Here is a 13,750-nt window from a genome sequence, read left to right on the forward strand (position 1 = left end):
TTAATACAAAGCTGTGTAACACCCTATCTTTAAATCTGTGGTTTTCCTGAAGAACTGAGTGGTGATAAACATACAACATAATGTACAAACCCATCTACTTTTATTACATGCTCTAAAAGAACTCTGAAAAATTGCTGGGATGGCAGGGCAAGGTGTTTCCTGTACACTCATCAAATCCTGTTCCTTTCTCTGTATGATGAGCAAAGTAAATCATTCCTTGTTTATGCAGCCATGATAGCAGCCAGGGTTGTGATGGACATGCTGAGAGTAGGCAGGTTCCTTAGAAGGGCTGTTTCTTCTTTCTGAGGTCAAGGTTTCACCTTACTTTGGCTTTGCACACAATGTACAATCTAGAGATATAACAAAAAAAAAGGTTTGGCAAGTTAAATCTTTCAGGTCCCTCCCCTGGTGGAAGGGATGGCTCAGGTTTTATTCCAAAAGCAGAATCCTGGAGGATCTCCTCTTCAGGGCGGTGGTGGTAGGCCATGGCCAGGTTCCATTCTTTGTGGGGAGTTTGGGAGTGCAATTCACCCTCCCACTTGTGCAGAGTGGCTGTCTGGGCAGGGTCAGCACCACCTGGGCAAAGCACTCAGCCTGGTTTTTGTGTCCCTGTGGGGATAATGGCAGGAGCTGACAGCTCCTTCAGCAGCCTGGGGTCAGCTGTGTCTCTCGCCTGTTGCCACAGTGGTGAAAGGAGCTGTAAATCAAGCACGTCCCTTTCCTGCCCTGTAGGCTGAGATAAAAACTAACAGCATCAGCTCTCTTGTTATCTGCTCTTGCCTCTTGTATAGGCATTTGTGTGAAGTAAACTCTTTTTCCCTTTCCTTCCTCTCCCCTCTCATTAGGCCATGGCCTCCTCACTAACTGCTATGGTGGCTGCTGTCCTGGTTCCAGAGGGACCAGCCACCCTTTCCTCCTGTTGCTGATGGGCATTTGGGCATTTTTCTCCTTCATGGAGATCCTGCCAGGCTCTGAACAACTCTACAACCCTGCCTGGCTGGCTCCTGCCCCATTTTGGGCAGAAATTCAGACTAAAAGGCCACCTGGCACACAGGGCGGGGCCCTGGGGGTGGGAAGGTGTAGGAGCGTTGGGGTAGGATGGTTGGGATGGATGGAGATGAGAGATCTCTGGAGCCAGGTTGTAGAATTTGGGGTTTATTGCAAAGGGCCTGGGGGCAGGGCCCTGCTGGGAGCTGCCAGCCTCAGCTCAGAGCAGACCCAAGAGAAGTAAAGAGAGAGAGAAGGCAAGAGCATGGTAAAGAGGATGAGAGAGTAAAAGAGGTAAAGAGTAAAAGAGGATCAGAGAGTGAGGTTCCCGTTACAACATAATAAATCTTCTGTGTTGAATGTTCTAATTCTCACTAGCCAATTGAATACAAAATGCAAATCCTATAGCATTTACATACAGCCTATAAGAATCATTACACCACCATACTGTGTTACATTTTAAACCCTAAAAAGTACTCTTTGAACCCCGTCTGCCAAGCTAGTAGGGTCTGCTCTGACCCTTGGACCTGTCTGCAAGCAGAGGGTGTTGTTTCATCAAAAGGGGATTACCTTCAGCAGCCACACCATTGTTTTCCAGTTGTTTAGTAACTAAGGGATCTCAAAGCTTGCTTTAATTTCAATCTCACTTCTAGTTTCCATATTCTCAAAATCTTTTGCCAGACAATCATATTTATAAAGCTTTGCTGTTTCACCTTCCCCAGCAGGAAGGGGTCACCTCAGTGCTTGCAGCAGCCTGTGCAGGGTGGCAGGGGTTCTGCCAGGGAGTGGCTTCCTGAAATCCAGGATCAGTTTGGCATGGGGAGCCCAGCCAAGCCTCCCTCCTCAGATTGCCCTGTGTCTCAGATTCTAGTCACCCTTGTACCTCTGGAAACTTTCAGGTTGCAAGCAGCCTGGTGAAACAGATTATTAAGAGTCATTGTGTGTACTTCAATACTGCAAATACCATGTGCTGGGGTATTTCCTTTTGTGTGTCATAGTTTTGCTCTGCTTTGCTATTGCATTCATGGACTGGATGCTCCTACTTTAGATAATTATGAGCTAGTTGTCCTTTTACTTTCTTCATCCACCTACTGCCTCTTCCCAAGTTACTGCTTCTGTTTCTGTGCTGTAAATATCAACCACCCAGACAAAACGTGATGGCTCATTTATGTAGATGTTTTTGAAAATAATATTTGTGCTTATTTTCAGCATCACCATGAGGTAGTTGCTCTTTCTCAGAACTAGGTTTGTGAGGTCAGTTCAAAAGTAAATCAAAATCAGCAGAGATGCAGACATGATAGTTGCAGTGCTCGCTTTGTTCTACACAGTTTTAATGGCTACTCAACTTCCTGCATTTTAAAAAATTTTAATTGAATATTGACCGCATAGCTTGCATTATATTTTGTTCTCCTTAACTTTCAGAACATGAAGCTCACTCAACCAGAGGTGACTGAGCTTCACATGATGAGGTCTCAGGGACTCATACATAGCTCAGCCATTTCACAATCATGTTGCCAAAGCATCGTTTCAGATGAAGAAATAAGAAAGAGACAAAACTACTTTGAAAGAAAGCACTTATTGCAGCCTGAACATTTGTGAACTCCACATGATAAAAGCTGGTATTGCTTTCCTGGTATGTTATACCCCACCAGCAGCTCAGCTCCTCTCCCAGGGGTAGAACAGCCTATTTAGTGAGATCTTACAGACTGTCAAGGGTGAGGGCAGTATTGAGCTAAATTTGATACCCTTACTTGGTAATTTGGAAGTAAGCAGAAGAAAATCAATGAATTATTGTTGTTTTACTGTATGTGGCTTCTGTTTTAGAGCCAGTCACAGCAGGAAAACTGTCACAGGGGTGTTTGAATACAGTTGGAGGCTCCACATGTCTGAGGGAAGTCACTTTGCTCTTTGTTTGGAAACTGGCTAAAGCACCTTGCAGAGGGGTAGGGAAATATAAAATGTGTTCATAAGAAGAAAGCTTCCTAGGGGGAGGGAGGCTTTGGCTCTGCCAAGAGAAACGTCTGAATGCTAATTGTAGGTGGGAGGAAGGGGGGTACAAACCATCAAGTTGCCTAGGAGGAGGCTTGGGGAAAGGAGGGGGGAATATTTGGGAAATACTGCCTTTGATTAACACAGACTTAATTGGAACATAACAAAGAGATATAAAAAAAATAAAGGGTTTGGCAAGTTAAATCTTTCCAGTGCCATCCATCTGAGGAAGCCCACGGTGGCCCACGGAGAGCCTGAATGGGCAATGTGGAAAATGCCAGGGGTGTGTAATTTTATCTGCAGGGTTATGACAGCCATCATTTTGAAGCAGGGTGACTATCAGAACTAATTAATTCTCCAGGCCCAGAGGATGCCCTGGGATGGAGCTGCAGCTGGCATGCTGAGGAATGCTGCACACCCGGCCCAGGCTGCCCTTTATCCATGCTAATGAGGGAGAAGGCACCGACAGCTGATCTAAACCCCAATGTGCTCACCATGCATACAGCTGATGGCAATGCAGACTGCCAGGCAAGGGGTGGTCTTAGCCATAGATTAGATCCTCATCGTGGCCTCTTCAGCTTTCTTTCTTTCCCTTCTGTTGTTTTGTTTTTTTTTTTTTTTTTTTTTTTTTTTTTTTGTGTTTTCAAAAGAGTCTTTCAGCTGGTGAAATTGTAAACAAAAGGCATTCTAGCTGAAGCTGTGGCGAGTGGGCTTTGCTAGGGAGCCATGAGGAGAGTGGTGTGTGCAGTGCTAACTTGGACTTTGATATTTACCACAAATTTTCAGGGCTGGCTTGGGCTGGGGAGATGTAATGCTGAGCTTAGAATCAGTGTCATGCTCTGAAATTGAACAGCCACAAAATAAAGGGCTGCTCACAGATACCTCTGCTACCCTTTCGTGTTGTTTGTGATTACAGGTTGCTTAAAAAAGTGGAAGTCATTCTCAAGGAATGGCTGAAGTCCCAGGTAGTGTAGGGACCTGTCAATAACTCCTGTCAATAACTTTATCAATAACTCCTGTATCTGTAGGATACAAGAGTTATTGATAAATCCCCAATTTCTTGGAAGCATTCTCCACATACACCTATGAGACAGATGTACAAGGAGAAATTGAACTAAAATTGAGTTGCTTATAAAAGTGGAAGACATTCTCAAGGAATGGCTGAAGTCCCAGATTGTGTAGGTTCTGTAGGATACAGGAATTATTGATAAATCCCCAGTTTCTTGGAAACTTTCTCCGTGTAGAGCTGTGAGACAAATGTACAAGGAGAAATTGAACTACCACAAAATCAGGGGCTGCTCTTGGGTACCTCTGCTACCCTTTCATGTTATTTGTGATTGCAAGTTGCCTTAAAAAGTGGAAATCATTTTCAAGGAATGGCTAAAATCCCAGGTCGTGTAGACTCTCTAGGATACAGGAGTTATGGATAAGAACCCAATTTCTTGGAAGTGTTCTCCATGTACAGCTGTGAGACAGATGTAGAGGGAGAAATTGAAATACCACAAAATCAGGGGCTGCTCACAGGTACCTCTGCTACCGTTTCATGGTATTTGTAAGTGCATGCTGCGTAAAAAAGTGGAAGTCATTCTCAAGGAATGGCTAAAGTCCCAGGTTGTGTAGGTTCCATAGGATACAGGAGTTATTGATAAATCCCAAATTTCTTGGGAGCATTCTCCACGTACAGCTGTGAGACAGATGTACAAGGGAATGAATCTGCAGGGTTCTTGGGCAGCAATGCCATGGGGCAGGAGAAAGGACTTGGTAACCTGGATCTGGAAGTGCTGGTGGCTTACAGGAATATTAAAATCATTTTTGTGTCCCTGTCTCTATTTTCCGTCTACTGCCTTGTCATTCTTGGTAGACCATGCATAGACTGATCCCATGTTGCTGCCAGCCAATGTGTGATCAATGGAGAAGAAGGTACAAAAATCTTGATTTTCTTTGAATACTGTGGCTTTTCTTGGTGGTATTACACACTTCAGAATCATTAAATTTCATGTTTAATGGAGTTTAAATATAGCATGTATTCCTTTCAGAGATTTGAAATAAAATTAATTGCAATTCTGAACTGCTGGGTAAATACACGAAAATAAATTTGTAGTTTGAATTAACTCAACTGTGTAATGCCAGCATGTAAGGAGATTCTGCTTTAAGATGTGATCAAAGAATATTGGAAGCTAGGAACCAATAATTTCCTTTCAAAGTTGGCTCAAATGGATCTTTATGGCATTTCTCAAGCAAACCTATTTTGCAGTTTATAAACCTGCAGGAAGAATGGTGTGGGTTTTTTTTGTACGTCTTTTACCGCAGTTCTGCTAAGGTTGCAGTATGTAAAGGAAACATATCAGGAAAACCCTGAGATTCCAGGATTTGGGATGGGTAGAGAGATGTACAGCATGGATTTCTGGTGCTGTAAATGTTACATTGATTTTTCTAACCCTATGGTAGAGAAGTGAAAAAGAGAGTGGCACATACATTTCAGATCTTAGCAGGTAGCTGTGGTAGGACTGGGGATGTTTGGGAAACCCAGGGCTCCCTAAGTTAAGGGATTCTGTGGAGCTGAGGAGGGAGCAGAGACTGTTTTTACTGCAATGTAATAAATGTTTACTGTAATGTAAACCTGATGATTTCCTTCCTCACACTAGATAATGCAGAGAGCTTGCTGTAATTTTGGCCTGTGTAGAACTTGTATGCTCTCACAGTAAAATTTCTGTTTTGTCTAGTCAGACTTAAAGCTGGATTAATATAGTTAATAATTCACTACAAATAGAACTGAATTGCAGATACTGATATGGAGCAATCATCCCTTACTCAGCTTTTTTTTTTTTCTTCCTTTTAAATGCAGCCTTTATAGCATTATCCAAATTTGCTTGTTTGCGGCTATAGTGGATTGACTTCAGCCAATTATCTTGTCTAGGAAAAGCCATCCCCAAATCTGACTGAGATAGAAAATTGTGCAGAAAACAATGCGACACGATTCCCACAAATAGAATAACAACACAATGTTATTTTTCGTCGTCTTCCTCCTCATGATGTGTAAAGTTGCCATGGCTTACATGAAGTTACAGGGCTCTGTGATGGGATGTGGGTAGCTCAATGTGGGGATGCAGAATGGGAATCCCTAAGCCAAGGCTGGGACATCTGGCATTGCTGGGAAGAGCCAAGAGTGGTGTTCCTGGGACAGGGACATCTGGCATTGCTGGGAAGAGCCACAGGAACATCTGGCATTGCTGGGAGGAGCCACAGGAACATCTGGCCTTGCTGGCAAGAGCCAAGTGTGGTGGGGTAGGGGGCTGCAGGCCAGCAGAGGTTCTGAACTGCTGCCATAGGAAGCAGAGCTAGAATGGGGAGAAGGAAGCTCAGACTCTGGTTTCGGCCCTGTTATTTAAAGATGTGGACAAGCCACTCTCCCTTCTGCCTTGGCTGCGTCTTCTCTCCTTTCTGCCTCTCAATAGTTTGTGCGTCAGTGCCTCCAAAGGTGACCCCCGAGGCTCCTGGCGGGCAAAACTCAAAATTCCCTCCACCAGCATCCTCTCTGTGCACAGGGCCATGGAATGCTCTGGGTTGGAGGGGACCAGGAGCATCATGACCGTGTGCGGGACCCTCCGTGGGGCCACCGGAGGGCAGCAGAGCCCAAGGCACCGCTCCGGAGCCGGGAAGCGGCTCCAAGGATTCCCCCGAGCCCAGCCAAGGGAACAGAGCGGGAATGCAGGACGTGAATAACATACACTGCTGTCCTTAACGTGAAAAGGGAAGTTTATTATTTGACTCTAATATTTGTAGATTTTCAAAAGTGACAGTGGATTGGAGGGTGACGGTGCCACCTCTCCAATGACACCGGACAAACGAACAGTTCGTCAAGTTTCTCTTTTTTCATAAAATAATGCAAAGCAATAAGTTATTTACAGAAAGTGCGTGAGGAAGTTTGTTATAAGAATGTAAACATCAGAAGGCTTAGAAAATCTTAAAAAGTCAGGGTGACAGGAATACGCTTGTAAGATTGGGGTGGTTTCCTAAAATTGGTCTGAGAGCATGTGGGGATAAAGAAACATAGAAAAGAAACAGGGATTAAGATATATAAGATATATGATGTGTAGTAAGCATATAGAAAATAAATCAGAGAAAGAAAAATATAGAACATAAAAAGAAATATTTAAAATACAGTTATTGTCATAAAAATATATTAAAACATAAAATACAAATACATAAATATATATTAAATAAATATTTAAAGGTATAAAATTACCACAAATAAATAAAATATAAATATTAAAAAAATATAAAAATATATAATACATCTGCAAAATAAATAGAAATCATATAGAATAAAGATATAGGAATATAATTATGTCAATATCAAAATGATGCATGTTTTTATATAAATATTTGGAAACAGTCATCTGTTGCAAAGAGTACAAAGTACACGCGGCAGAGGAGAGAGGATGTAATCAGATACCTGCACAAACAAATGCTGCATCTCAGAAAATGAGCAGCCAGGGAACTGTTCACATTCCCCTGACTCACACAAAGTTATATATACACCATGAGTAAGAAGTTTGAATGATTTCAAATACATGGGAGCATCTGCTGAAGATTCATCCAAAAGATTCTGCACTGTCAAAGAGTAAACTTTGTTACAAAGTTTGCTGTTTGGTATGGTTTGTTGGTTGGTTGGTTGGCTTTTTATGGTGACAAAGTAAACACACAAGGATTTTTTCCAGCTGTACAAAAGCTATGGTAAAAGGACTATATTTTGTGGTAAACACAATGGAAAGTCTAAATAAACAGAAAAATGTAAAGGCAGTGTTAGTGGCAATGAGATTAGGCTGAAAACATACAGAAGACCTCTTCAAAGGGTCACCTATGTGTGGCAAGGCTCTTTACAGGAGGCTCTTTGAAAGGACTGTGCAAAGTCCTCACCTACAAAACAGATAAGATATATCCAATAAAAAAAAAAAGCCAAAATTTTAAAAGCTTTGATGAAAAAGTCAAGTATTTAGAGCTAAGAACTAGAGTCCAGAGCTAAATGTCCTCCCCAAGGCTGTTATTCACTTTAGTAGTTAGACAATATCATTAAATAGTCCTCTGAAGAGAAGAATAAAGTAAAAAACAAAAAGGTTATGTAGGGGTTATAAAATAGAAACTTTCTACTTTATTTTTGAGTGCTTGCATTATTTTCAAATTTTTAAAATTTTTTTTTTATAATTTCTGTGGCTTTTATGTGGTTCTTGTTTTGTTGGTTGGGTTTTTTAAAAAGTTTTGGAAATGTTATCGACTGAAATATTAAAAAAAAAAAAAAAGAAGAAACCAAACACGTCTGTAACTAAAGTTTCAATGCAGTTATTTCAAATCCACCCAGGTTATTAGCTACAGAAACAAGACTTATGATGTGAAGCTCTAAGGAGGGATAATTTACATCTTTGGGCCCAGTACCAACACTGGTATTTTCAAATGCATCTCTTCCTGGTCCTGCCAGATATTCTTCTAAGACTCTCATCCAGCAGTATCTCTGTCTTTCTGTGATTGCAGAGTGTATTTTAATATCATTTAATATGAGCAATGTTAAAGCAGTGAAAAGGCTTTACCATAATTTAATATCATTTCACATTCACAACTTTGTAGCATCCTCTTTTTGCCCATCATCATCAATGACACTGAACCTACCAGAACCCCAAAAGTCCCTGTAAATGTCCATGCATGACAAATGCTGGCTGGCTGCCCACAGGTTTTTATGGATAAGGAATGGCATTGTAGGACAGTGCAATTTAAACTTCAAGTTATTGTTTGTTTGGTTTTTTTTTTTTTTTCAATTTTGACCCAGAGCTGTGAAGTTATATAAAAAACTTCAGGAATCAGGAAAATTACTTTATTGATCTCTTGGGGAGAAACAACCTCTACTTCCTAGCAGAAAACCAAGCAAATCATTAAAAATATAGTCTGAATATTTTAATGACAGATATTCTCTTCATTCTTCTTCTGACTCCAGTTTCCATGAAAAATATAGAAAGATCTGGGAAGATCTGAAGAATGAAAATGGCAGATATTAGAACATTAGGAAGTGATAAATGTCTGTGTGGAGTAGGTAGAAAACTAAAAAGGGATAAAATGAATAGAGGTATTATGATGTGTGCAGAAATCATAAATAGGATTTTCTTGGTTTTCCTTATTCTACAGTAAGATATTTTTAAAAGAATTACCTTTAAAAAAACGACAAAAATAAAGTTGTTTCTTTGTAAATAAGAGTTGAAAGAGCTTTCAGCCATTTCTGCTAATGCAACTTCTCTCTTTATTATTGTGTAATTGCAGGTAGGTGCATCTTCACTTTTTTAGAAGTTTGTGGTTGAGAAGTACAAGTCAGTAAATTGTTTCACAGACTTCCTATGCAGTGTTTAGCTAGCATGCATAAGAAGTAAACTCTTTTCCTTGTAGAAAGTATTGGTTGAAAGAATTTTACTGAATGAAAACTATGAATGTTCATGGTTTTGCCTCAGTTGCTGGATAAAGCATCTGCCTGGCACACTGGACTCCTCAAAGATGCAGTGGCTTGTGTAAAACTTTGTTGAGGAGCAATTCAAGTGCCTAAACACTGGCATCTAGTGCTGCTTTAGTTGTCTTTGGTACTGTAGCTTCCTGGAGTAGTATCTGGCAGCCGCATGGGATACCAGGAGGCCTCTAAAACAGTCCTAGAAAACTGAAACACATCCTGTGGGTATAAGGACTCCAAGGAACCAGAAACCTGAAAGCATCAAGAGCTGCAGGGTTAGTGTGGGTACTGAGGGCTGGGTGTAGGACGAGCACAGGTATCTCCTTTTAAAGTACCCATCAGGAAAACATCTACAGAATCACAATATTTAAGATGCAAATCTCCCTCTTTCTTACTTGTGAATCCCAGCAGTGGCTGCCTGGAGGTCCCAAGAACTGCAGTGCATGGAACCAGTGTTCTGAGGGGAAGTCAAGCTCATTCCTTGAATCAATGCCTTCCTTCATAAAAGGTTTTTTTGCAATCCAGGATTTTTGTTGGGAAATCAATATAACAGAAAAGTCACAACTTGTTGTTTGTCTGATGTAGTCTGCAATCAGAGGGTGGAGTAGATACTCACCTCTTCCCGTCAACCACTGCTGAGTATTTCAAGAGGCGTTATGAAGCAAGTTTTCTGTCTGAGATCCAGCTCTCACTGGCTTGGCACTCTCAGTTTTCCAAAAGAACTCAGTTCTCATTGTGGCTATTATGACCAGGTTTTCAAAAGATTTCAACAGACTGAGTGCTGAGCTCCTTTGAAAATATCCTAAATAATTATTTAGGTGAGTAAATAGCATCTGACTCTGGTTCTAAAAGCTGATTCTTTCTGGAAAGTCTAACCACTCAGTGGAGTATATTATCAATTTTTCATTTTCCCTGTATATGATTTGCCTTTATATATTTTCAGCATTTGAGCTGTTGTAGATGCAGAATTTCTGCAAAATTAGAATTGTAGAGCAGCCGTAAATTGTACTGGGTTGCAATAATTCAGGATCAAGGAAATGCAGCCTTCCTATTGAGGGGTTGATCACATTAAAACTTGAATGCTATTATTGAGCAAAGTTTCCTAAGTTGCTGATAATTAGCAAGAGAGAATATGGTAGAAGAGTGAGGGTGAAGTCTTCATTCAGTGTTAATATCTCAAGAGCAAAGTCTAGGGTGAAAAGAGACAGTGCTGATGGCAGTCTTGCCTCCAAGGATGGCAGCACTGGGAACAGCAGTGAAGCTTTTAAACACTGTGTCCATTACAAAGTTGGATTTAACTAATTCCTGTCACAGTGCTTAAGAGGCAAAATGCCCAAATTGGTGTTCTTGGCAAAACTCCTGAGTGAGCACGTTATTCTGAATTTAACCCTTGAGATATGCTGGAGTGCAAGAACACAGCAACATGCCTTGTAAAATCAAAGACTCATTTGATGTTCTCTTCTTGAGAGTGCTCAGTACTGGAGGTCAAGCAAAAGAGTATAAGAAACAGGCCAATGCAGAATAATGCTCTTAAAGTACTTTTTCAGGATTCTGCCTCTAAAAAGTTATTTTTATCTGATTTATATCCTTTCTTTTACCTCCATGGCATCTTGTGGCCCTGACTTCCACAGTGTAGTTGCATTCTATGTGAAAAACTCATCTCTTTTATTTCAAACCTTTTGTCAGCTGCTGAGGTGTGAGAAATAGCTAATGCCCTATGACTCTGGAAATTGTACCATCCCTCCAAACTCTGCCCCATTAGTTTTTTTTCCAGCTACAAGTGCTATAGTTGATGTAGTTTCCTCTCACATGTGAATCTCCCTGGATCTCTGATATGAGGTTTCTCTGAGACAAAACCTCTTCTGGTTCATCTCTGTAGCTTTGGAAATGGGAAGATCTAAGCTGCCTACAGCAATCAAGACGTTTGTGCCTCATAGATTTCTCTTGCTACATAACAGTATTTTTTTTTCTTCATTCTCAATTCACCTTAAAAATCTCAGCATTATGTATGCTTTTCTGTCTACTCTTTAAAATGGAGCTGATAGTACAGAGAGGGAGGCACAAGGGTGCCATATTTTATTGATGGAGTGTGAATACTGGTTTAAGGACAGTTCTTGGGTCATGGTTATTTTTTCCATGCATGTGTGGATTAATGCAGGATTTCATTTGCTGCTCATCCCCCTGGCTTCTTGTGAAATGCTCTTGCATCTCCCCAGTCAGTTAGCCTTACAATCAACCTCTCTGAGCACTTTCATAGCATGCTATGTTTTGTTGCCTCATTAACAGCTCAATTTTCAACTATGATTTCAGCATAACATCTGAATGTATCTCACTTCCCAGCCAGTATTTTCTCTCTAGTGTGAAAATCACTCTTCTCTCATTACCTATATTTCAGTTGGCTGCCAAATCACTTGAGGAGTTTCTCTCCATAACCACTTGGTTCCTATCAGAGGTTTTTGTAAAGGGCTGTTCTGCTGGGGAAGTCTGAATGGCTGGGTCATATACAAGGCTGTAGCTCTGGTGGAGTTCTGGGAATCTACACTCCTTGGAAGAGCAGGTTATCTGACAGAGAATTCACAAATATTTAACCATGTACTTTTATTCTTGCAAGTACTGCATAAGAAAATCTATTGTTCCAGTTTCTTGACCAAGATGCTTAGCTGTATTATCAAGTTGCCATAAAAAACTTTTCATTTTGTCTATTGTTTCTTTATCCAAAAGCCAGGTGTTGCTGCAGATATATGCATATATATGCAGATATATGCACCTTCTTTTACTCTTTGAGGCAGAGAAATGAGAAGAGTTTGGTTATTTGGGACTCATGCAGAAGTATGGCAGTGATATTGTAAAGTGAAATATTTATTATTTTTGTTTCAAATTGGGTAAGAATATCTAAACTATATAATGTTGGTTTCATGAGAACTGTCCAGTGAACAGTTTATTGCTCTGTCCTTTGAAAGCAAAGGTGGTGCAATAGATGGAATTACAGGATTATTTTGAACAGTCTTTGAATAACTTGTTTTCTGACTGGCTTGTTGCTATAACCTCATGCTGCACTCAGTGTATTGTCTTTGGTTGGAAATTAGATACTTGCACAGAGCTGCAAACATCATCTGCAGAACATGAAATAGAAAATTTCAAATGTATTTGGAGTGAGGCTGCCCTATATATTGGATAGAAAGAAGTGTACTTTGAGACATGATGTTGTGGAAGTTGTATTTTCTTCTTTCAATTATTTAAACCACTTGAGCTTGTCTCTCAAACTTAATAACATCATGAAAATCCCCTGGTGAAGCTACAGTTTTATGATACCAGGTAGGGTGTATTTTATTTTCAATTTCCTAAATTATTATTTGTCAGCAAGCACTCTAGATTGCTTTTCTGTAATTGCCTTGCATGTGATAGGTGCTCCAGGATATTTTGTCTCAGGCTCCTGGTCATGGAGAGCCCTTCACAAAAGAAATCTCTTTCATTCTGCTTATTGCTGACTTTAGAAGGGGTTTGGGGTTTTTTTCTCTTTGCTGTGTCAATGTTTAGAAAGTGCCTGGATGTATGTAAAACACTTCTTTACCTAAATCCCATGTAACATTTATGGAAATCAGAATCATTTTACTAAAATACTTTTTCTTTTAGTAATATAAAGCATAATTAAGGTTTTTTTCAGGAAAAAATTCATATTGATGTTGCTAGTCTAAAATGATCAGTCCAAATATTTCGCTTCCTAATATGAGCATTGGCAATTATGAATTCTGGAACTAACACATAGAAAATAACATAGGTTTAACTTTTATAGATACAAGAAAATAATTACCACAACCAATTAATGAAAATGTCATAATTTCAAAATGTAGCTCTTGGAAAATTTGTCTTTACGTAAGAGATTAAAAAGGTTAAGACTGTTTAATTAAATAAACCCAGGAGGTAACTGGTGTCAAAAGCACTAGGTAGTAGTGGAGGAAAGGAGCAAAACAAAGCTTAATACTTTCAGAAGAGAAAAATATTGCATATTTTTTATAGTTGAGGCAATTAGTCCAGATAACTATCTGCTGGAGTGAGCTGCATTCTCCAAGCACTGAAGGAAGATTTTTAGGTATCTTTCAAAAGCAGATGCTACAGTTTTGTGAGTAGTCATTAGTGGGACTTAGTGCTGTGCCAGAGGGTTTAGGCTGGATTGTGAGGACTGGTCTGTAATTTCTTCCCTAGTTGTGCTTTGCAGTTTTAGCCCTTTTGTAAATTTCGGCTGAGGTGTGTGTTTGAATTCTGACTGGACAGGATAGCACCTTTCACTTA

This window comes from Melozone crissalis, unplaced genomic scaffold, assembly GCF_028551555.1.
Source record: "Melozone crissalis strain CALT ecotype California unplaced genomic scaffold, PUWL_Pcris_2 ptg000033l_1, whole genome shotgun sequence".
Taxonomy (NCBI): Eukaryota; Metazoa; Chordata; class Aves; order Passeriformes; family Passerellidae; genus Melozone; species Melozone crissalis.